The sequence below is a fragment of the Heterocephalus glaber genome, unplaced genomic scaffold (assembly GCF_053883595.1).
Source record: "Heterocephalus glaber isolate CG9 unplaced genomic scaffold, H.glaber_assembly_v1.0 deba00001497, whole genome shotgun sequence".
Taxonomy (NCBI): Eukaryota; Metazoa; Chordata; class Mammalia; order Rodentia; family Bathyergidae; genus Heterocephalus; species Heterocephalus glaber.
This window is the reverse complement of record NW_028258320.1, coordinates 56,306,224-56,331,224: the sequence shown is the minus strand read 5'-3', so window position 1 is coordinate 56,331,224 and position 25,001 is coordinate 56,306,224.

Sequence of the window (25,001 nt, the reverse complement as noted above, 5' to 3'; positions counted from 1 at the left end):
CTCAACCTGATTAAGGCTATCTATGAAAAGCCAACAGCCAACATCATACTAAATGGTGAAAAACTGAAAACGTTCACGCTAAAATCAGGAACAAGACAAGGATGCCCACTATCACCACTCCTGTTCAATATAGTTCTGGGAACATTAGCCAAAGCAATTAGACAAGAGAAAGAAATAAAAGGGATAAAGATAGGAAAGGAAGAAGTTAAACTGTCATTATTTGCTGAAGATATGATACTTTACATAGAAGACCCAAAAAACTCTGCCAAAAGATTTCTAGACTTAAATGACAGATTCACTAGAGTAGCTGGATATAAGGTCAACACTCAAAAAACAATAGCCTTCTTATACACAAATGGCAGACTCACTGAGAGAGAAATTAGGGAACCAATTCCTTTCACAATAGCATCAAAAAATGAAATATCTAGGAATCAATCTAACAAAGGAAGCAAAAAACCTCTATACTGAAAATTACAGCCCTCTGAAAAAGGAGATCCAGTAGGATATAAGGAAATAGAAAGACATTCCTTGTTCCTGGGTAGGAAGAACTAATATAGTGAAAATGGCCATGCTTCCAAAACTACTATATAGATTTAGTGCAATGCCAATAGAAATTCCAACAATATGCTTCACAGAACTAGAGAAAACAATCCAAAAATCATTTGGAACCAGAAGAGACCTAGACTAGCAAAAGCAATTGTAGGCAACAGAGACATGGCTGGGGGCATCACAATCCCCCTTTTGAAACTATACTACAAAGCTACTGTGATAAAAACTGCATGGTACTGGCACAAAAAACAGACTGAGGACCAGTGGAATAGATTAGAAGATGTAGAAACAACTCCAGACATACTCAGTCATCTCATCTTTGACAATGGAGCCAACCACCCTTATTGGAGATAGCCTATTTAATAAATGGTGTTGGAAAAACTGGATCTCGGGCCAGGGATTTAGCTCAGTGGTTTCCCCTCCTGCTGCACAAGTGCAAGTTTGATCCCTGCTACCAAAAATAAGAGAAAAACTGGATCTCAACCTGCCAAAGATTAAAACTAGACCCATACCTATCACCATGCACTAAACTAAGATTGAAGTGGATTAAGGATCTAAATATTAAGACAGAAACACTAAACTTGCTGGAAGATAAGTTAGGTAGAACTCTTGAAGACATTGCCATACAAAACCTCACTAGCATGAGAACTAGCAGAAAGAATCAACAACTGGGATCTCGTCTTGTTAAAAAGCTTCTGCACTGCAAGAGAAACCATCAACAGAGTTAAGAGACAACCTACAATGTGGGAAAAATTTTTTAGCAGCTGTACCGCAAACAAAGGACTACTATCTAGAAAATACAAAGAACTGAAAAAAATCAGAGCCCCCAAATTAAAAGACTCAATTCAAAAATGGGCATCTGAAATGAACAGACATCTCTCAGGCAAAGAAGGAAAAGCAGCAAATAAATATATGAAAAAATGTTCAACATCACTGGTCATTCGAGAGATGCAAATGAAAACAACACTGAGATTCCACCTCACCCTGGAAAGAATGGCAGCTATCAAGAAATCAACCAATAACAAATGTTTGTGGGGGTGTGGGAGAAAGCAACCCTTCTCCATTGTTGGTGGGAGTGCAGACTGGGGCAACCACTGTGGAAATCAGTATGGAGATCCCTCAAAGAACTAGGACTAGAGGTCCCATTTGACCCAGCTATTCCCCTACTGGGTATCTTCCCAAAAGAATTAAAAGAATCATACCAGAGCGATGTATGCGCACCTATGTTTATAGCGGCACAGTTTGCAATAGCTAAAGCTTGAAAACAACCCAAGTGCCCATCAACTGGAAACTGGATAAAGAAGACGTGGGTTTTTTATAAAATGGAGTACTACTCAGCCATAAAGAATGAGAAACTAGAGTCATTTATAGCTACATGGATGCATACCAAGGCCATACTCTTAAGTGAAATAAATAGGACACACATGTGTAAATACCAAATAGTTTCTCTAGTGTGAGAAACTGAAAGTGTAAATAAAGATTAAAAGGATTAATAACAAATAATTGATACTTTGAAATAGGTAAAGGTCCAAAGGGGTAGGGGTGGTGGGAGGGGAAAGGGAAAGGAAGGAAGGGAAAGAAAAAATTATGAGAAAAGAAAAAAAAAAGGAAACAAAGTCTATGTAAATAGGGAAGGGTGGAGGGGGTGAAGGGTTCACAGGTAATGGGGAAAAAAATGAAAACTAAGATACATCATGTACTGGTACAAGCACCCAATGATAAATGTAAATATATTGTATACCTAAAATGTACCAATAAAAGAATTTAAGGAAAAAAGAAAAAAAATATTTTGAGGACATTCTATAAGCTCCACTTATTTAGAGATCAAAAATTATGTAGAAAATGTTGATATAGAGGAAATTAAAAAATAATTAGATGAATATGATACAGCATTAGAAACAACAGGTACATCGATGAATTTAAACAAACTCTAAGCACAGAGAGATATGTAGAATTTTAAGAAGGTGAAGGACTTTTAAATTATTAGGTAAATGATAATTTGTTTAATAAGTGCTGTAATAAGAATAGCAAACCAAGGTAAGCATATACTAATATATAATATCATCAAATATGAAACTATAAAACCATTGTGTAGAAAATATTTTCATAATCTTAAGGCATTTCAAGACTTTCTAAATGCTTAGACAAGCCAATTGGAAAATCCCTGTAGGAAAAGGGTAAAAGGTATGACTATGTAAAAATTAAAAGCCAAAAATGCTTTAGCAATATGGAAAGGCCAAAAGATGACCAAAGAGGGCTAATGTATTTAATATAAAAAGATATTTTAAAAATGTGTTTTATAATCCATGAAATTGCAAATAGAAAAATGAGTCTCATATACATAAAAAGAAAATTCACAGTAGATGAAACATAAAGGCACAAATGAGAAGGTGAAAAGATGCTCAAATTCACTTTTGATCAAACGATTTTGTGAGCCATGGTAAGGTGTTAGGATGAATTGTTATTTAGAGACTGAAACAAGGCAAGGTTTATGGGGGAGATGGACGTTTGCAGAGGCGGGTGTGGGAAGGAGGAAGCTGGTTGCAGGCTCTGGATATGACCTAGTCAGGACATAGGAGGCCTGGGGCCTGGGTGGTGGCAGCCAAAATAGATAGAGGCAGAATATTTGGAGGATGAGTCAGAGAACTGTGTGGGGAAGTTGTCATAACTGGTATTACTGTCTCTGTCTCCTGCACCATATCTAGCAAGGCTTGGTGACCTTGACTCCCCCTCCTGCAAAGCAGGCTACTATACAGACAGATCTCATTTTGACCCAGAATAATATGATCTCAGCTTTCTGATGGAGCACATACTCTTAAAACATTCAAAACTTGCACGAGACCCTGTGAGACATTTTATAATTTTTATTTCATGTTGAAAGTTTGGAAATTTCAGAAAATTTAGCTTGTGGAGCCACCTGACAAGCACTGATGGTGGCATAGGCCCAGCCTGGGCTCAGGGGATTGGCTTCTGATCTTGGCTGAGGCAGAAGACAATATCACAGGCATAGTCTTTTGCTCATGAGCTAGGGCAGAAAGTAAGAAAGAAGGCATCCAGGGAGGGAGGAAAAGTTGCAGAATGAGGAAACCGTTGTTCAATCTTCAATGGAGGAAGAAAGTCAAATCAGATGAGCATGTAATATTGACAAATATCTCTTGGGCAACAGTCACACCTAAGCTCATATGTTTTAACAAATTAAAAGTTAAATAATTTGCTAAAAGTGGCCTGGAGTCACATCTGAACATCTCTTTCCCCCTTAAACTATTGATTTCTAAGGGCAAGTTTTGCTTTGTATTTTCTCATGAAAAGAGCTCCCTGGCTCAAAGTCAAGTGTTGGCTGCATCCTGCCAACCCTCTAGACCTTCCTGAAGGATGAGAAGACATCAGCGTGTTCCTCTGTTGGTTAAAATCTACCATTGTCCTCCAGGAGTTGATAAAACAGTCCTTTGTCCGTAGAAAAAAAGCACATCAAGGGTTGTCTTATGGACATAGAGAGACATGCAAAGGTAAATCCTGAATTTGAAGGCCCCATTCACATTGCTGCCAAGAAAACATTAATTTATGTAAAGAAGCCTGGCTCAGCCCCCAAATGGTTAAATTCCCCTCCTAGTGTTTCCTATTCGTTAGTTGTAAGTCTATCTCCACATGCAGAGGCCATCAAATCTGGCCACCTGAGACTTCCTCATCTACTTACATAGGGGTCCAGGGATTGCTCCTGTTCTTATGGAAAATATCTCAGAAATCCCTGAGCTGAGCATTTTGATCTCCTCTGCGGTGAGAGGGAGGTTGAGAAGAGGGTGAAGAGGGAGAGAACACTTTCCTCGCATAATTTCATTTGTCAGGAGAATCTTGCGGCTGACATTGGAAGAGTGATTTAATTGATTTTAATCATACACCTGAGAGTGAGAAATTGAGCCTTCTGTCCTGAAAAATAATTCTAGGCTTCCACCAGAATATCTAATTTGCAGCTAATAGTTTTTTCTTGAAGTTTTGTTGTGAAGTTTGGAAAACACAGATCAAGCAAGGGTAAATGTAAGAGGATAAATTGTAGCCCAAGAGGCTGGGTGCACCCAGGTGCCCTCTGCACCTGGCTGGCTTTAGAGTTCCCTGGAATTAGGATACAAGGCTGCTAGCCCGCTATCAACACATTCTGCAGTGCCTACTGCATGGAGTGCCTTCCATCTTGCAAGGGAGCCCGGGTTCTGGCACTGGGTGGGGTGGAGCTCTCCCTGGCATCTATCCCCTCATTGGAGTCACAACATAAGGACCCCAATGCTCACAGCCATCTGATGTCATGGCATGGGATCTGCAAGGGGAGACATTTCACCAAGTCCTCTCCCAATGAAGGCTTTCACTTCAAATGGATAAACATGAACAATAAATAAGTGTTGCTTTCATCATCTTAAATTTAATCCATTATAAGGAAATGTTATTGCCTAAAAGGAGCTTCTGGGTTGAAATATGTTTACCCCATAAGAGAAGTCAGATTTATTTTACCTGGCTATAGAGCCAGCACATTTTATATCTGCTTCCCAGGAAACCTCTGTGACCTTCTGGTACTATTACCAGCTATTATTCAGAAGGGACTATGGTCAGAAAAATAATGCTCATCCCCCCAAATATGTGAACACTGTAACAGCCTTACAACTCATCAGTAAGCAGAGATGGGCCATGCCAGTGTAATCCCTCATGGCACAGGCAGTAGGAAGACTCAGGAGTACCCAGGTGCAGGTACTCAGGACATATCCATGGATGCTAGCTACAGTACTACCCTTCTAAGCCCGGGATGATGCTTCCTTCCATAAACCTTAAAGACACGCTCTTAACATGGGAATAGGGTCTGTTGCTTCTTTGGCTCCACATATTGAACAAGTAATGGCAGAAACTCAGCCCTTTATATGTTTATCTCTCATTGACCAATGTGTAAAAATATTAATTTAAAATAAAATGTTGGTATTTCTGTATACCTCTAGTTCACCATCTTGGTATTATTTGGAGGTCAAAAGCCAGAGGAATAGTAAACAGATTGCATTGTTTATTACCACCCAGAAACTTGAGACACAACATGCTTGTAATATATAATTTGTGACATTGTTTCAGTTTACCAAGAATGTGGTAAACTTCCAGGAGAAATGAAAATAATCCTCAGTGTTTCAGGGGCAAACCCAGTTGCTGGTTTTAAATCCTATAAACCGTCTCTGTAGTCCTGTCCAAGCTGCTCCAAGAGAACAGCAGCCTGCATTGGCTTTGTGCTAATTAGCCATGTTAACTCGAATAAGACACTTTTTAAATGCCTTATTCTTTCCTCTTTTTTTGAAATGGGTCTACAGTATCCCCTACTAGTGCCTTGGGATGTCAGGTATGAACGCTGTGGTAGTAGGTATGTGCCTAGAATTTTTGAAAGTAATGAAAATTTCAGTGATTAGCTTTCTTAAGAGGTATTGGACTAATGATGCACTTGCGCTTTTAGTATTCACAAGCCACATGTCTACAGGTAGATATACCAGATCCTTTGTTTACTAGCACTTCTAGATGACAAATGAGTGAAATGCCCAAATCTTTGGTGTGATGAACTGCACTAGGTTATGGTGGTAAATGCTCAGTTTTTAATTTAAGCTTGACCACCTTGATCTTCTGTGATGCAAGGGATTGTTGCAGTCCCTCTGAGCCTTTATATTTCCATCTGTCCAAAGGAAGAAGCATTATTATTTTGCCCTATAGCAGCTTGAAAGAGAGGTGGGGATAAAGCCTCTCAGAGTGTCGGCCAAATGTGGGCTGCTAGGGCTGTCAGATTAGACAGGCCAAAGTCTCCCCTAAAGCTGGACTCCCCCTGGGATCTTCCACCTAGAATCCCAGGAGCACCTCTACCGTCCTGAGCTGGGGTAATGCAGCCCACACCACAGATGAAGGGGGCCCTCGTCTGATCAAGGCTTACAATGTACACCCTGGCTGGCTTGGTACTTTTGACCCTGGCACCTGCTGGTTCACTTCACGCAGGCAAAGGAGATGATGAGTCAAATGTTAATACCTGAGAGCAAACCTGTGACACCTGCAAGGCAGGCCCAAGCTGTGACCCCACCCAGAAGTGGACAATGAGACTGATCTTCAAAGTCAAAAATAAATAAATAAACCAGCTGGTGACTGAACTGATTGCTCCAACAAGACCTGCCAAGAGTCGGAACTCAGCCTCTAGGCCAGTGGTGTTGAACCTATGGCATGCACGCCACAGAGGGCTGTTTGTATCATTGAAAGCTCCAAAAGGTTCACCATCACTGCTGACTGTTTGCTTTTTATGCCTGCCTTTTTCAGGCATAAAACTGACAAAGTATTGAGGCACTTTAAAATGTTGCCCTTTAGAACATTCTCAGTTTTCCAAGAGTAGCCACAGCAGAATCCCTCACATCTGGACAAGATTTAGAGTTTACAAAGTACTTTTATAAACATCACCACATTTAACTTCCATGTGAATCTTCAAACTCAATATTTAATATGCTAACATGAGCATATTGGGTCTTGGGAAATTTAAATTCAGAGTAGAACTGAGAAAATTAAAAATGTGAGAGAAGTCATTAATCTGCTTATTTAAACACACTTATATATTCTGAAATATATACTTTATACTTAGTTTTAATCTTTTTGACATCAGTTCCAAGATACATGTAAACACAGAGACATAAGATTAAGAAAAGTTTCACAGAACATTACAGCATTCAAAGTCCTCTAACTTACATTTTATTCAATCAGTTCCATGTGTTAAAGTTCTGGTTGGAGCTCTTTCAATTGATTTAAGGATGGCAGGAGTAAGTCATAGCCAGCAGTCCAAGACTTTCAGTCTCTACAACTTATATTTTCAAAACACTGTCTGAAATATTAGTATATTTGCTACTGAAATTATATTAGCATTACAGGTGTAAGTGGAAAGCAGCAGCGGGATCACATTTTCTGTCATTTCTATCCTGGCAGCTTCTGAAGCATATGAAAAGAACTTTGCATGTCGGGTGGTGGCTTTGTGCCTGTGGCTAGCCAGAAAAACACCTGCTGAGCCTGTAAATACCACTGAAACAATAAGGTCTTGGAATTCACCTGACTTCGTGACACACACTCATCTTAAAAGTTTCAAAACTCTGTGCTTCTTTGTTGAATGTTTGGGTTCTTTGGAAGAACACTCTCAAAGCTCATTTAGTCTCTTTTTCCCCTCAGTGTTTTATTTTGAAAAATTTCCCCAGTACAGAATATTCAAAAAACATATTACAATAAACCGCCGTATGCCTTAGGTCTAAGAAATATTAATGTAATATTTGCAAAACTATCTGAAGCTAACTTGCAGGCATCGTGGCCATTCAGTCTTAAATACCTGGGCATGCACACCCCAGGAATGAACATTTTCGCACAGAACCATAGCTCCATCACCTTACTGAGAAAATCAGCAATAATTCCACAATATAACCAAAGTTTCAGTCTGTGTTCACATCTTCTATATTACACTCCAAAACTTCCTTTTAAAAAAATCACTTCATTGGAAAATGATTGAGATGTGAAAATGTGTGCTTATTTAATGTAAACAACTCAAGGAGCTTGAGGATAAGTCTGAATCCATAAAACCATCACTAAAATTGAGGCCGTATTATTATTATTATTATTATTAGCAGGAGTAGCACGTATATTAGGAAGAACACTAAACATAGTATCTCCCTTCCCAGTGAGCCCTCAACACACAATGCAGTGCTGTAGGCTGCGGCACTGTGCTGCATGGAAGGCCACTAGGCTTTAGGTATGCTGCATAACTGAAACACTGCATCATTTGTTCAATAATTCTCTATAAAATCTTTCTCTCCTGTAAGAACCAGATGCTTGTTCTCATTACTCTTTGTCATTGATGACTTGTTTTAGTGGTGATATGAGTGTTTATCAATAATTAGCATGTAGTGAATAAGCAGACATATTTACTGAGCTCATTGTTATGTGGTAAGCAAGAGGTCTCAGTGCACCTGCTGATGTTTGTATCATGAGCTCATTGCTGCAAACGAGGCAGGGACCTCTTGCACACCTTATTGCTTTCTTTTTCCTTCCCTTTCTTTCCCTTCCCTTCCCTTCTCTTTCCCCTGTCCCTTCTCTTATCTGCCTCCTGCTCTTTTTCTTCTCCTTCTCCCCCCTCTCCCTCCCTCTCTCTCTCTCTCTTTCTCTCTCTGTCTTTTTTCTCAGTAATCCATTCATTTTGGCTTTAACAAATAACAAATTCATAGGTAATTAGGAAAAATGTATGGAGAGATCTAACAAACTCTCCACTTGATAAACCCCGTAGGGTAGGAAAAACCTTACCTTTATCCTCCTAGGGTTCTGGCCAGGCCTGAGAATTTAATTGACATGAGATAGATTAATAAGAGAACAACATAAAAATTTAATACAAGTTTTGCAGGACATGAGAGACCTTATAAGGAAATAAAGACCCAAAGAAGTGGCAAAACTTAAATGATTTTATATTAAAGTAAACAAAAAGAGCCAATTATGGAAAAATAACTAAATTGGGTGGGGAGGATAGAGGAAGTTAAGAGTTATTTTAACCAGGTCTGTTTGTACAGAAATCCCTCTGCTGTGACTCCTTATCCAGGGTTGTTTCTTTGCTCCTGGCCAAGGAAGACATATTTCACATGGGTTTTTAATCTTCTTTTTCCAGGAAAACAAGGGGAGATTAGAATGTCCTTCTTGCTTCTTTTCTTTTTGAAGCAGCTCTAGCTCAGTATAATCCCATGCCACAGTGGTGTATTTGGAAAAGTGTACTCTGGTGTCCTCAATGACTATGTCTTGTATAGTACAATTTTGGAAATCAGGAGACTGACAGAGGTACAGTGCACAGAGCTTTTCAGATGTCACCAGTTTTAACATGCAATCATTTGTGTGTGAATATAAAGGTGTAAGCAGTTGTGTCACAAGTGTAGACTTGTGTAACCACCACTACCATGGCCACGAAGGTCTTGGCTCCATCCTGTCACCTTCGGTAACTGCTCCCCAACCAAACTTCTCACCACTGACAAGCACCACCCCTATTCCATCTTTAAATATTTTTCATTTCAAGAGCATTATCTAAATGGAACACTCAGTATATAACTTGTGAGGGCCCCCCCCCACTGGCACAAATCCCTTGAGATCTATCCAAATTGTTTCATGTGTCAGTATTTTTTTCCTTTTTATTGCTGAATAGTAGTCCACAGACCACACTTTGTTTAATCACTCACCTGCTGAAGGACATCTGGGTCATTTCAGTTTTGCATTCTTCCCAATAAGTCTTCTGTAAATATTTGTGCATAAGTTTTTGTGTGAACCCATGTCTTCACTTCTCTGGAAAAATAATCAGCAGTCTCAGTGCTGGATTATGTGGGAATTGCAGCTTTAGTTAAAAGAAAAACTCTCAAACTCAAACTCCGTTTTGTTTCATTTTGCTTAAGACAGAATCTCGCTAGGTTGCCTGGGCTGGCCTTGAATGTGTGATCCTCATGCCTTAGTCTCCTAAGTGCTGAAATTACAGGCAGGCTCCATTACACCAGGCTAAAACTCTTTCAGAGTGACTGCATCATCTTATCTTCCTCCCTGTGATGTGCAGGGGACCCATTTGCTGACCATCTGGGGCAGCACTTGAGGTCTTCACTACTTTTCTATTTCAGCCATTCTGATAGGTATGTTGTGATATCTCATTGTGGTTTTAATTTGCATTTCCCTCTTGGCTAGCAATGTTGACCATTCAGTTATTTCATTTCAATTTGATCAAATAATTGAACTTGTTTATATAAAATGAGGGACCTCATTTAGTGCTTTCCTTTCATACTTCCCACCATCAATTTCTATTCTATGGAGGATTCTCTGGCTATGGACTAAGGAGAGCAGGATGTTATTGAACTTTTCTTCGGGGATGTAGAAACCAGTCCATCTCTGAGCTAGGCTTTCAAGTGAGCCCAGCAAGGGAGGAATGAGCAGGCTCATACTGAGGCAACTTGACAAATCTGTGCACGCTCATAGGTGACCCTTGAGAGATAACAAGAGACAGATTCAAGTGTGAAGATAAAGCCACATGGTCTTGTTGTGTTTCACAAAGCCTTGGGAGCTGAGTCCTGGCTCCTTTTCTCTTTCTGACTCTCTCTGTCTCTCTTTCCATCTCTCTCCTTGTCCCTGCTTCACCCTTTCTTTCTATTCTTGATAAATGGCAAACATTTACAACCCAACTAAAACGCCACCAGGATAAACCCTGTGTTTGCTTTTTGGGCGATATTCAATAAATTATAGTGAGCTGCAAATGTCACTGGATTGGGAACTGTAAGTGCTTTGGCTGTAAGTCTTTAAGCAAAGACCTGCAGCTGATGCAGTAGTGGGGTAAGCCCAGGAATAAGCTCCTTTTAATGTGGAGCAAGGAGGCTTTCCTGCAGATATCTTTGCATTGAGCTGGCAGGAGACACTGTGCTAGCGATGGGGCAGGACTGCACTGCTGTCCCAAACCATCTCTTCAATGGGTCTGCATCCTGCCTTCTCTAAAAGTGGATTCATTCAAGCCTATTATCAATAGAAACCTGCCAAAGGTCGACCTTGGGTAACTACCATACCACTCCCTGGAGACCAAATTTGGAACATTAAAGTCTCTTCATTTGTGATTTCGGTGACCCGAACCACCGATGGAGGTTCCTTGATGTAAAATATGAGGACAAGAATCAATCATACTCACCAGCTCCCTTGAAAATGTATAATAAAAATGTAATGGAGCTGTTCTAAACAAAGGGTGACACCGGTCTTTTCTCACACAATTAGCTCAGCATCATCCTCCTTGCTGAGGTAGCTGGGTGGCCCTGTCCTCTAACACCTTAACTGGGAGCTTTTCATTTATTATTTTCAGTGAAAGAGCTCCTGCTCTACTTCTGGCATAGGAAATATTTTTCTTGCTTTTTCAGAAAGAGGTGAGATGTGTGACAGAACAGGATACCTTGCACATAATCAGGTAGCACCTTTATGAGCAGACCTGTATCTGCAAACACTCTTGGTATTTGTTGGGCAGTTGAGCACCATATTCTTAGCAGATTATGAACTCAGGCAAAGGACTTCTTTACCACCATAATTTGATTCAATTTGTTATTCATTTTTGGAGAATTTTCTGTTGTTCAAAGACCCTTCTTATGACCCACTGTACCTCCCCTGTTATCAAAATTGTAAATAAATGTACTATAGCTGATTGGCAAAGAGCCAACAGGCTTACAATCACGGAAATGGTGGCAAAGGCAGAAACACCCATATTCTTTGATTTCTTTCCTTTTGTGCTCAGTGCACCCAGCAACCACTTGTCCCATCATGCCCAGAAGCCCCCTCTTAGCTTGCATTGCTGATCCCAACCCAAGACCAGAACTCGAGGAATTGGGCACAGCAGTAACATCACCTAGTGGGTGGGATCAGGACTGGAACCATGAGTAGATTGGCAGAGAACTCAGAAATCAGCCTCCCAAAATAATAGCACTTTCTTGAGCTATTTCACCTTCCACCAAAGTAGGATTTGAAGATAGTCATTTTTAACAATCTCTATTTTCATTCCACGTGGGTGCCCAAGGCATGGCTTTTGCTGCCCTGTGTTGGAAGAGCAAGGTCTCACATTACAGAGTGGGCTTTTTCTGCCCTTGTTTCAGAGATGCTGGCTCATGGTCCACCCAGGTTCCACAGGACATGGAGTTGATAAACTTCCTACTGCAAAAGCAGGAACAGGTAGTGATAATGCAGATGTTGCTTCCATGTAGATGTTAATATATGCAAATGAAATGGAAAAAATTATCTCCCTGATTAAACGTACAAGCATATACAGGAGAAGAAGCATGAGTTATTATTTTTTGGGCTTCCCAGGGACTGAATATGAATGGATCCTGGCAAGGGGCAGCAGTAACAATTTGCTCAAAGAGCAGGGGTTTCCTCATTGTTCTGAGCCATGGAGTTGGGCACTTTCATCAGGGGGATGCTGCTGAGACTCTTGCCTCATACTGGGGCCCAGGAAACAGACTCAGGCCACAGTTTAGTATTCAGGATGGGTGTGAGGTAGGGCTACTGAGGTCAATACTTGTGTGAGAGAGGGCAGCAGCAGACAGCTCTGGACAAAGTAGAAGGCAAGCTATATGCAGTACTAACAATGTCCTCTTGTATAACTTAGTGAACCCTAAAGGTAGAACTGTCCCCAGATCCATCCCAAGTGGAGCCAGAGCAGCCAGGCTTTATGCACTCATGGTTCAGCCACAGATGTGGGCTGCCTGGGAAAGATATACCTTGGGTAGGGCTGTCTCTGCAGCTGTAAGTCTCTAATTAGGACTTATCCAGTATGGAAGAGTAATTTATCTGGCTTCCGCTAGCCCTTTTCAATGTTGTTGGAGATTCATTATTTATTCCAGGTTCTGGTTTTGAGATGGGACCTCAATGTCTCATGAATAATGTGGGCTGCTATGGTGGACAGAATCCTCCTTGGTGGGCTTTCTATGTGGACGGTATCCTTCTCAATGAGTTGTTATGAGGACAGTGTCCTACTTGGCAGGTTGCTGTGTAGACTGTGTGCTCCTGAGTAGGTGGCCATAGAAGGTGTCCTTCTCAGCAAGTTGTTCCAGGCTTAAAGGCACTACTAACAAGTATGAAGGTGTTTTGTAAACTAAAAGCACATATGTTGGATGGTATTGTCACTACTATAAGCTTCAGCAACTGGAGACCCAGCTTCTGCTCAGAAAGTCTAGTGGAAAAGTGATTCTTCTTTCATCTCAATTTCCAAAGCTCACCCACGGACTTCCTGGGGATGGAAGAAAGTCAGGGCTTCTTCTGGTGATGACAGGTAGGATGAAAATGATTTGTGGTCAAATACCAAGTGTAAATGCAGATACTGGACTCACTTGCTCACACTGACAAGTGGTAGTAAGGGTACAGCTGCCTAAAAAGTCAGAGATAGTGAGTGTGGTTTATATCAAGTAGCAAATCCTACAACTCCACTCAGAGAGGGCTGGTCCTATGTTTGCAAGAACTCCAACTGGGAATCTCATTGACCCTAATTTATTGCTGAGAGTAGGTTCCTGGCTATATTTCACAATGGATAGTTTTCAAATTGGTGAGAAAAGAAATCATTCTCAGCCACAGATGTCCCATTGGAAACATGCTACCCCCAGGTGGGGAAGTGAGAGTGCCCAACCTGGAGGTCTCTGGCAATGCCTGTCATTTAGTGCTCTGGGTTCCAACTATGTGCAGGTGCAGAGGGATAGGAATATCCATGAAAGTGCCCTCCTGGAAGGACCAGTGTGGCTCCAGCACAGCACTGTGAGTAGGTGCATTTACTCAGGGCCTACTATATGCCATGTTAAGTTTGCACAAGGTTATAGCAGCATACAAGTTCTGAAAATTCTGAGCACCATAAGAGCATCCATATTGCTATGTGTTTAGCTATCAGTCATATATGTCACAAGCCACTTACCATAATTTTAGTGAGTTAAGCCACAAACACTGGTGTCTATTAACCACAGTCTCTGGCCTTGTCCCGATCTTTGGCTTTGGGAACAGTTTTCCTATTAATGGGCTCTTCATCTGGGTTGAGTAGTCAAATCCCACTGTGTATCATCAGGGAAAGCCACCATAATTGATAATTTAAAATCCAGGCAGTTGTGTCCATGTTTCTTTCCTATTTTGTCCCAACTGTATATTAATGGCAGAGTGCAGAAGGCTGTTCAAATCAAGCTCCCAGATTCAGAACCTTCTGTCTTGTGACTGTGTTCACTCTGCCTTGAAGTAAGGATCAGCAGAGCAAGGAAAAGCTGCACAGAGATGAAAGCTACTCACCCCCACCACATCACTTCTGTGGCCCATCTGGTCAACCTAACCAGACACAATGAGGGTTGCAAGAGGGCCTAGTTGTGCACCTGAGGAGAGGGAACAGAAATGCTGGGGTGTTTCCTGCCCATCCACAACTGCGGGACCTCTCTTCAATAGTGTATGTTGCCAGGACAACATGATTGACATGTCATGTCCTTTGTTGTTGGCTTGTCCCAAGAAATGCATACATCTGTGCTAAATGTCAACAGTGCTCTGCTTCATCTTCTGCACAAGATTATCTATTAATTATTTTCTGAGGAATGGAAAATAATTAACAGATAATACTATTGTGGAGTTACAGGTTAGATTAATTTTTAAAAATTTTTATTAAAATATTTAGTAGGGTCAAAGGCTAAAGTACAATCAGAAGAAAAATTTAAGTAATTATAATTTTCTAAGAAAAAAATTCATATGCCATCCATGGGGCTGAGACTAATAGGCTGTTTTGAGGTTTCAGTTAGAAGACACAGGTGAAATATGAGAAGATGTACTGTGGGTACTCAAACACCACCTATATTTATAATTTTATTGAAACTTTCACAGAAGGGTGCTTAAGGAAAATACATCAGCAATTTAAATCGAAAATGCTCTATATTATTTTTTTGAACATTCAGGAGAGAAAGAGATACTCTGACTAATAGGATGAAAACACAAGTTTAGTGATTGACCCTTTTCAGGTTGGAATGGTAACACTCACAGGCTTACCTGGCTGTCTGCTCCAGGACCCCATAAGGTTACTGAGCACTGGGGGTGTGAAATGAGAAGACCCTCTCCCTGCCCTCAGTGAGCTCAGTTCGATGGGGACAGAGGGTTTCGTGCGGTTGTGTTGACACTGCCGAACTGGCCAGCCAAATGCAGCAAGTCCAGTCCAGGTCTGCACAGGGCAACTCAGCTGTTCTACATTATGGTAACTTTTTGTTACTCCATAAATATTAGTAGGAGATGCTATACTGGGCATGGTGCTATCCACGAGAGTTTGTCATTTTGTTTTTTAATCTAAGTCTCAGTTTCTCCATCAATGACAGAAAGCTTAAAGATAGTAATAATGAAACTTCTAGTGGCTGGAGGGAGATCAAATATGACAACTGGGAAAAGTCCTTCTATAAATAACAGGACAGCTTCTAAAATCAGTAACTATCAATGTTATAAAACATATCACTTTTAGCCACATTTTTCATTAATCTTACCTTTGGTGATAGTAGACAAAACCAAACATCTTGCTATAATCAAACAGTTGTACCACAGCGTGTGCCCAACAGCCCTGACTCCTGCCCCTTCCAGTTATTCTATTTCTAATTTCTATATTTCTTTTATTTTTTTTTCTGCTTTGGAGCTTAAAAACTATGTGTCCTTATTGATCCTAACCACACAGGCTGTCTGACTGATTGATTTTAATTATTAACGCGTTGTTTGTGCCCACTGATGATACCCCAAGTTATTTATTTTTATACCCTGCAATTGTTCTAGTTAAAATATCAGGGAATGCAAATATTTGAAAATGAAATACTGAGATATAAGTATTTTATATGGCAACATTTCCAAAAGACATGAAAGAAAGGAGAAAAATAAATACAAAAATAGTGAAGAACTGAGCCTACAGAATTCCAAACACCTGAGGCACATTTGTCTGTAATTTTTGAATCATCCAATTAATGTTTTTATCTTCTTCACTTTGAACTATTTATAAACAAACCTAGATTCCAATATCTGTGCTGGTAGTAATTTAGTACACATTTTGCATGGTTTTTAATTCACAAAAATGAGTTGTTAAAAGAGTAAATAAGATGGTCACTCCTCAATCTGAGTATCAAATTTATTTTTCATTTGAGAGGAAAAGAAAGTTTCTGCTTCACCATTTCCTCTTGTCCTTTTGATTAAGTGATATTTGCTTCAATTTAATATACCTTTTTGACAACAAAACCAGAGGGTGATTATGCCACAGGCTTCCTAGGACCAATAAAGTCTGCTTATACCACTTTACTCAGGGGTTCCTATAGCACTTAGCTTGAAATGTGGTGTCCTTCCTCCTGAGCACTACCTATGGTCCAAATGGTCATTTTCCAGGGCAAGGCAACCATTCTGGCATCCAGCCACTCTGGGAAGAGTTTCTGCTGGCTATGGGGTGCTGTGGAGGCTGGATGTCCACAAGCCACAGATGCTTCATAGGTGGGTCCTTGGTGTTTACTACCTATGACATATTTGTATTTTCCCTCCCCTTATTGGTAGCAATCCCCCTTAGCTAAGAAAGAGGAAAAGCTAACGTGGTTCTCTGAGGTCAGCTTTTACCAGACCATCCTCCTCACAGCTTTCAAATTAAACAAAAACAAGAGAGAGGAGAGAGGAGAGAGGAGAGAGAGAGAGAGGAGAGAGAGAGAGAGGAGAGAGGAGAGAGAGAGAGAGAGGGAGGGAGAGAGAGAGAGAGGGAGAGAGAGGGAGATTGGCTCAAAGCTGATAATGCAGTGTCCTGAACTGGTCACTAAGTTGTCCCCCTCCCACATTGTGATGGAAAGATCTTGATCCTGAAAGTGGCAGTCTCTGACAGCCCTCCCAAGCCTGCTTAAAATAAGCTGGGGGGATGGTAGCCACTCTTTGGGGTAGCCTGGCAGCTCTGGGCACACACAGTATGGGAGAGGCTGCTGCCAGCCTTCTTTGCAATTCAGATGATAATGTTCTCCTGGGCTTGTTTACCATCTGCCGGGCACACAGACATTTCTCTATTTGGTCATTAATTAATGTCCTAACCACAAAGCCACACCAAACGTGCACAAGGGGTCCTTCTGAGGCTCTTGTTGACAAAGTCCCCCTAGCTGCCTTTCTTTCAAAGTGTGAGACTTTTTACAACTTGAGAAGGGCCTCCCCTGCAGTTGGTTTGAATTCATTAAAACTAATTTATACGTCATAAACTCATTTCATTTAATGGCTCAGAGGTTACTTACATGAAAAACATCTGAATGTTTACTTAATTTTCAGTGTTTTCCCTAAAAAGGAACATTAACTACAAGCAGCACAAAGATATCTTTATTCTTTAACAACCTGATGATTCTGTCTGAGGCTTAGGGTGTACAGGGAAATAGCTTCAGACTTTCTCAGTTCATACTCCATCCTTCTTGACCCCAACATCTGCATTGCCCAGTCAAAGACTGCACCTCCATCTTGGTTCCATTCCCTGAAAACCTTAAACATGGGTCAGAGGGCCTCTGTCTAAAATCCCCCTTGTGACCTTGAGTGCATCTCAAAAGGTCTTTATACTTCAGCTTACTTGTCTTTGAAGTGGGCTTTAGGGCATGGGGTCACTACAGACCTTGTCTAGCTGAGGATCCTCAAGTTTGCAATCACAGTTTAGAAGCTGGTGTTACTGACACCATCCACAGGATTATGGTAAAGCCACCCTAAAGGTTCCTGCCTTCCCTAGCTGAGGAAAGAAAGACTGTGAGGGGGATGTTGAGCAGTTGTGTCATGTTGATCTCTGCAGATGTAGTTACCTAAAGTTGACTGGGCCATTGTGCTGGGACTGACCAGCCAACAGGATAGCAGGATTTGTAGGAGACTTCTTGGTCCACATGGGTGACTTCCCAGGAACCACCTAGAAGTTTTGAGACAATTGCAGCCTGGATTTATTAAACCTATCTTAAAATACTTGGGCTCTTGCACAGGGCATGTGCCTTGCCCGAAACAAGGACATTATTTCAAAGACTGACATAGTTCAGAAGTTTTCTTCCTGGCCCTAGTTTGGGGATTTGGAAAAGTTGGTCAGCTGGGCTGATATTCGTGAGTGTGGACTTTGTTCCTTTACTTTCCATAGCAGAAGGGTCTTTCCTACCCCAGCAGACAACTCCCAAATCAGAAAAAGTATATCAGCTAGAATTTTGAGTAAGGAAGTAGGGAAGGGGTTAAAAAACAACTTTTTACGATCCCTGCGGCTTCAGGACTCCCTACCTATGATCTTGGATGTGGCAGAGTGGGGAGGGTCATGGTCCCTGGGGCTTTGTACTTCCAGATATGCCTCCAGTGAGGGCCATCATTTCTGATACCACAGTTCATGCGGCCAGGGATGCTCATGTATCCCTCAAGCATGGGTCATACTCAGAAAAGGTTATGAAGCAGAGATCCATTGTGACAGGACCCCTCCCATGAGAAGCCTGGTGCCAAGGGGGCCTCCTCCTATGAAGGCTGCGGGTGGGAAATCTGAGTGGCCAGACAGGTATAAAGGTGCAGGCTTCTCTTCAAGGCCCACTCTCGAATGTTGGTGAGCCCTATAACCAATCACTTCACCTCCAGTGGAAATGGCAGATTTAGCTGTAAACCAGGTTTGGAGTTAGGGCCAAGGGTGATCAGACTCGATGTTAGTTGAGTAAGGTACTCAACAGACAAGCCAGCTTCCTTTTCCACTGCTTTATCTCTGGGCTTTACTCACAGGCTTAACCACTCTCCCATCACACTAGCACTTTAAAATAGCAGCCAAATATTAACCTGGGGAAAATATTGCCAAGGAACACAGACACTTCCTCTGCCCTCCTCCAGCTGCAGCTCGGTCAGGGTCAGCTCATCTGTCCTGCACAGGAGGACCGGTCCCATGCCTGGGAAACATCAGAATTCTCACTACCTGTTGAGAGTGCAGAATGGGCTGACATTTGCTGAGCTGCAAAACAACACTCCCTCTAAAATGTTCTGAGCAAGAACACCTGTATTCACCCTTCTGGGAAATTTTGTGCTCTAGGCAGCACTTTCTGCAGGATGTCACCCTCAATATGTGTGCACCCAACCCCCCCAACTCCCTCCAAGCAGGCAGCCAGGCAGCAGCAGGAAGTACTATATTGCCCTTGACTGTGTTAATTAAAGCTGACACAGGTGCAAACAACAACAACCACTCCACTTCAAGCAAATCCTAAAACGAAACAAAATGCCTCATAATTGTTTCTTCTGGACAGGCTTTGACCTCTATGTCAGCAAACCTTGGGGAGAAATACCTATCATTAATGGCTTAAATCTGTCAAAACACCTTCTTGATTGATAAACATTCAGGGTTTATATTATGATTACTGCATACAATTTTCTGTCACTGTTAATTTATTTGAAAGTCTTAACCTGGCAGGATATGACACCAGCAGTATTTTATAATGAGAACTGTGGAAATAAATCATCCACTCCAAATAGTACAAAGAAAGCGCTACCTTATCACTGAATACACCGATGCCAGCCAAACAGGCTCAACATGCAAACAGACAGACACTCGCATCAGCAGGGGTGAAATCCCCAGGATCCCAGCTCGTTACATGCTATAAGAATAATGTGGACTCATGTAGGTCTTTCATCTAATGATGTCCAAGTGCTTTGAATGGTGGAGTGCTAACCTCCCTCTCCATTTAGGAGGAAAAATACAAGGCACAGAAAGTTCAATTTCTGGTCTACAGTCAGGCTCCAAGCCTAGCACAGACTTGGTATCTCCAACACTTGAAAATGAAGACTAAAGCCCAGAAGAAAGGCTCAGAGTTCATTTTCCTTCACAGAGATGGCGGCTGAACCAGGCAAGTGCTGTAGAGGTTGATGGGCCAAAGAGGGACTTTGAGAAAATCTTCAGGCCACTGAGATGTGGAGGTTCCTTTGCTATCTGCCCCAACCCTGCCTGTCACCCTCAGTAGGGCACCATCCGGGACATACCAGGTCTGCATGGAATGCTGGCTCCATGAGGCCTCTCTCCAACAGTTGGGGGATAACCAGGCAATCTTGAAACATTCCCAAATGAACTTTGCATAGAGACATTTTCATTCGCTGCCTCCCTCCTCATGCATATTAACAAATGGTATGTGCGGCCTCATTTAATTCACTGATTTTACATTCGGATCACTTTCTCTTTTACAGCTATTTTTACCGGGCTTCATTAATCTTTGTTGAATACAATGGCATACATCTTTAATGCGGCCGCTGTCAAGTCATATTTCAGCAAGAGCTGCAAAGTGAATGACAGCAAGCAATATTAATAAATTTAACATAGACTATATCAATTTTTAACAGAATGAATGTGGAAAGCTAAATGTATTATTTTTCGTTTAAATCATAGGGTTTATCACCGGTTAAGTAGCAGTGATTTCGGGGAAACTTGTGACGTGCCATACAAATAGATTTACATCTCATTAATAAGTAAATTAGGCAAATGCCTTTCAAGTTCAGACAAGTACATAAGTGTAATCTCCATATTAAAGGAGTAGTCTTTGATAAACCACGGAGGAATTGTGGCAGCCAAGGATGTGACATGTCGCCAGAGCTGGCGCCTGGTCTACAGGCCCACCTTTAATTACACTCCTTCATTACTAAAGAGATAAGTGTCTCTCCAGTTAAGATTCTATAAATGAACAGCATGCCAGCACCTCCCAAATCATTTTTGCAGGGACCATGAAAAGGTGGTAACAGTTATGAACAAAAACGAATTATCACCTGCTCTTTCCCTTTTCCGACCCTGCAATAACATGACAACATTAAGGCAAATTCCCTTTAAATCTCTAAAAGAAATTATCTTTTAAGGATGCTATTTTGCTAAAGAAAGACAAGGGGAGGGAGACTGGAGGGAGGGATGAAAACTCTGATTTTTTAAAAAAAAATTTTCTCTTCATAAATCCCAACAGAGATAATTTGCTGTAAAACGTAAACCCAGTGAGAACTTGTCTGTCTGTGTTAAATAAAAAAAGTTACGGTTGGCAGGAGGCATGTTTTTGCAGTAGCTTTAGCGATTATAGGAAATTACATGCAAAGCCAGAGTTCTGATCCTAAGTTAATTTATAATTGGAAAAAACTTATTAATTAGCTATGTCGCTCTAATTAAGAATTAGAAGAGTGTGTATTAGAAAGTCTGTAGCCAACTGACAGGAATTTTTGAAAGCCCAGAAGAGACAGCTGCTCAGCCCTGCTCAGCCTTGCCCACTTCCTCCTGGCCTCTTCCGGGAGCCATGCGTGAAAAGTGCCTGCTCATCCTGTGTAGCCTTGTGCTTGTACAAGAGGCCCAAACCACCAGCACCTCCCCAGCCACAGGGAGAAGCAGAATCACAGCATCCGGGTCCTTCCTCATAGGACCAGAAGCTTCTAGAAACATACCATCGCCCCTCAGTATTCCCCCCCTTCAGTCCCACTGTGCTCACGTGATCTTATTTCTGTTTCCAAACCGACTTGTTATTTCTCGTTATTTCATGACAGCACCCTTTTTACTGTTTTTCCTCTCATATTGACACATTAAAAAATTAAAGTATTGATATAAAAGCCAAAAGCTTTTACAAAACATGTATTTAATGCAAAACAAAATTTTAGACTCTCATTCTAAGACCTCCCACATTAACTGCACTTCTTTCTTTTGGATTTTGTATCTTCAATGGCAAAACACAGGACTATAAAATGACTCTTCTATTCTGATTTGTTATTGAGACAAAAAAATGAAATAAGAGGACAAGCAACAAGATGAAAGCTACTGTCTGGGATAATTGTTCAATACCAAAAAAAAACCACCTCATTTCTTTTTACCTAACCTGAATCTTTCTAACTGTAAGGATCATGTTCCACGTACAGGTTTGCTTTCAATTAGGGCAGAACAAAAGCTCAAGTGGGCATTGGAGAGAATTTCTTTTTCTTATTTGAATACCAAAAAAGATGTCCCCCAGATAATGATGCTTAAAAAAAATCTCCACATTAGCACATTTCTAACCATTCTATTCCATTGGCTGCCAAAACACAGGATTCCTGATACACTTTATCTTGTGGGGTTAATGATCTTTTGTTGTCTGCTCTAAGCCTATTATTCATTTTAAATTAGAGGCAAAGTGGTGTGTTTAAAAGTAATTCAAATGGGAAGTAGTCTTTCTTTAAAAGAAGGGGCTTTAATCCCTGTTCACAATCATTAGCCTGTACTTAGTTAAAAGAATAAGGTTGTATAGGATAAAGAGCAACTAGACAGATAATTTGGGTGTTGTCTCTAATGAAACTTCAGCTCCTCAGCTTCAGAAATCCCTCTAGCACCCTGTTAACTAAGGTTTCCAGGAGAATATGGGAACTTATCAGAAAAGCAGGTGTTCAGAATGTTGTCTGCAGCTTGTTTTGTAGTTTTGCTAGAAGTCCCAGTAGAGTCACCCAATGACATAAGGAGCTGAAATTCCCAAAGGCAAACCTATCTTAAAGTTGAGTCTGAGGATTGCTAAGATTAGACTGAGAAGATTACACTTTCTAGTCTGTGCTACATGGAGTAGATTTAAGAAAACCCATTGCAGCAGGTGGTTGATTGAATAAGCCCCTGTGCTCTGGAGGCTGCGGTTTGTGGTCTGCAGGCAGGAAGCAAGTTTTCTGTATCCATCTCTTTTTACTGCTCACTCCACTATCACCCTGGATGCTTCTTCTGACACCCAGATCCTGTGCCTAGCCATCTATCCCTAACCTGCACGGTGAACTTACAACCTCATTATTGGCTTTGTTCCACTTGTGATGTTCTGGCCAAGCTTGCTCCAGATGCCCAGGAGGGAGGCTCCCCAGGCAGGCCAAAGGTGACCTCTGAAGAGGCCTCTCTGCCATGTACTTTCCCAGGGTCTAGCACAAATGGGGGGGGAAACCACTCTAAGTGTATTATTTCTTTGTGGATGGAGAGGGAATAGAGGCTACAGAACAGAGTAGTGGTGAGCAGCGGATACAGAATTGGAAGGTGGCCTCAGGACATACACAGCACCCCAGGATTGCTTGCTTCCTGTCTATGCCTAGCACAGAATAGAGAAGCTCCTGCTCCTCTCACAAGCTGCCAGTGTGGGAGAATCTCCAGCGTGCTGCGGGGATGGGGGCACTCAGCTTCCTTTAAGCAGGGGGCCCTGAAGCTCCGATAGCTCTGATGCATGAGTTGCCCCCCCTTAGAGTGTTCTGCCATAAAGTCCACTCTCAGTGTCTGGGAGCCCCTTAGCCCCTAAGCAGGGCAAGACTCCCACCCTGTGAGCTCCACAGCCAGGAACTACGTGAGGACAGAGAGGAGACTTTTCACTGGGTAGATGTGTTCAGGAAAACCAGGCAGGTCATTTAATACTGTCACTGCTTTTTAAAAAAAAACATATTTAGGATATGCTAACCCAACACTATAAAACCAGAAAACAAAAGAGACACATGTTGGCATGCACTGAACATATTTGTTATCACATGCAAAAAGGAATAATGATTTATTTGGAAAACTTAAAAATTTGAAAGGATCACTCTACATATTAAAGTAATAACATTTCAGTGACATACATAGTTTAAAATAAATAAACAAAAATCATTTGCCTTCTTAGATGCCAATGACAATCATTTTGACAATAAAATGGATATAAGATTCCATTGACAATAGCAAAACCATCCTATAAAGTACCTAGGAATAGTTGCCAAGAAATGCAAAGGAAAAGTATATGAGGAAAACTATAAAAATCTAATAAGGGACATAAAAGAAGATTTGAATAAATGGAGAGGCATACCATGTTTTCAGATTCAATAATATTGTAAAAATGATAGTACTGCCCAAATTATTTTTATGCTAAACATTATCCCAATAAAATTCCACCAGTATTTGTGTGTCTGTATATGAGAGAGAGAGAGAGAGAGAGATTGATTTTAGAAATGGATAAAATGATTTCTAAGTTCAATTTAAAATATAAATAAAACAATTTCTGAAAAAACAGTATGACTAACTAGGAGGAGTTCATTGTGCCATGTAATGGACAAAGTATAAAATTAATACATTAAAGTAACTGCAAATACCAATAGATCAAAAGAGAGAAGAAAGAATGTTAAGTGCATATGACAGTTTAGTATGTGCTATAAGGTGGCCTTTTAAATCAACGTGAAAAATGAATTGTTTAATAAATAGCAATGGGACCCCCTCCTCTCACCAAAAAACAGACATTTTCATGGGCTTGTTCATCCACCATTGGCATATGACACAGATGTCTAAAGTGTGAACTCCACAGGGACAGGTGTCACAGAGAAGAGGTTATTTTCAACATAATGGTCAATTTATTATTGTGAAAGTTTTTCACAGTTATGTGGTGACTTTGTTGACTGCAAAGATGGGTACCTTGTGTGTATGTACTTGAGAATTTTAAAGCAGATGCTAGTGAACCATCTTGTTTGAATATATAGTATGGCAATTTTCAGCATCTGAAAACCAAATGTTTAGCTCAGACATAGCTGATATGCATCATCTTGCCTAAGACTTTGGTGGAAGAGCAAGTTCAACTATTGAAGAATTCTGTCAATCCAGCAACATTAAAGATGACCAGAGCCTGAATGCAATAGGAGCCTTGTCTACTGGTCTACTTATTCGTGGATGTGTATTTTTTTAAAAAAGAAAAATGAATAACACTTAAATAAACCTCTTAACATTAATGTCTTGGTCAAAAAATGTACACATTTCATATTGTAGTTGAAATCCATTGCAGTTTGTTTAATTTATCATTAATATTCCTGAGTTCCCAACTTAAAATATAAGTACATTTAGTTGCTATGAAACACTATAATTGCAAATACTTATTTTCTATAAATAACTTTATTTATTAAAATGTGCTGATTATTATTATTGAGAATCTCTGTATTAACTTTTTTCCTGCAAAAGG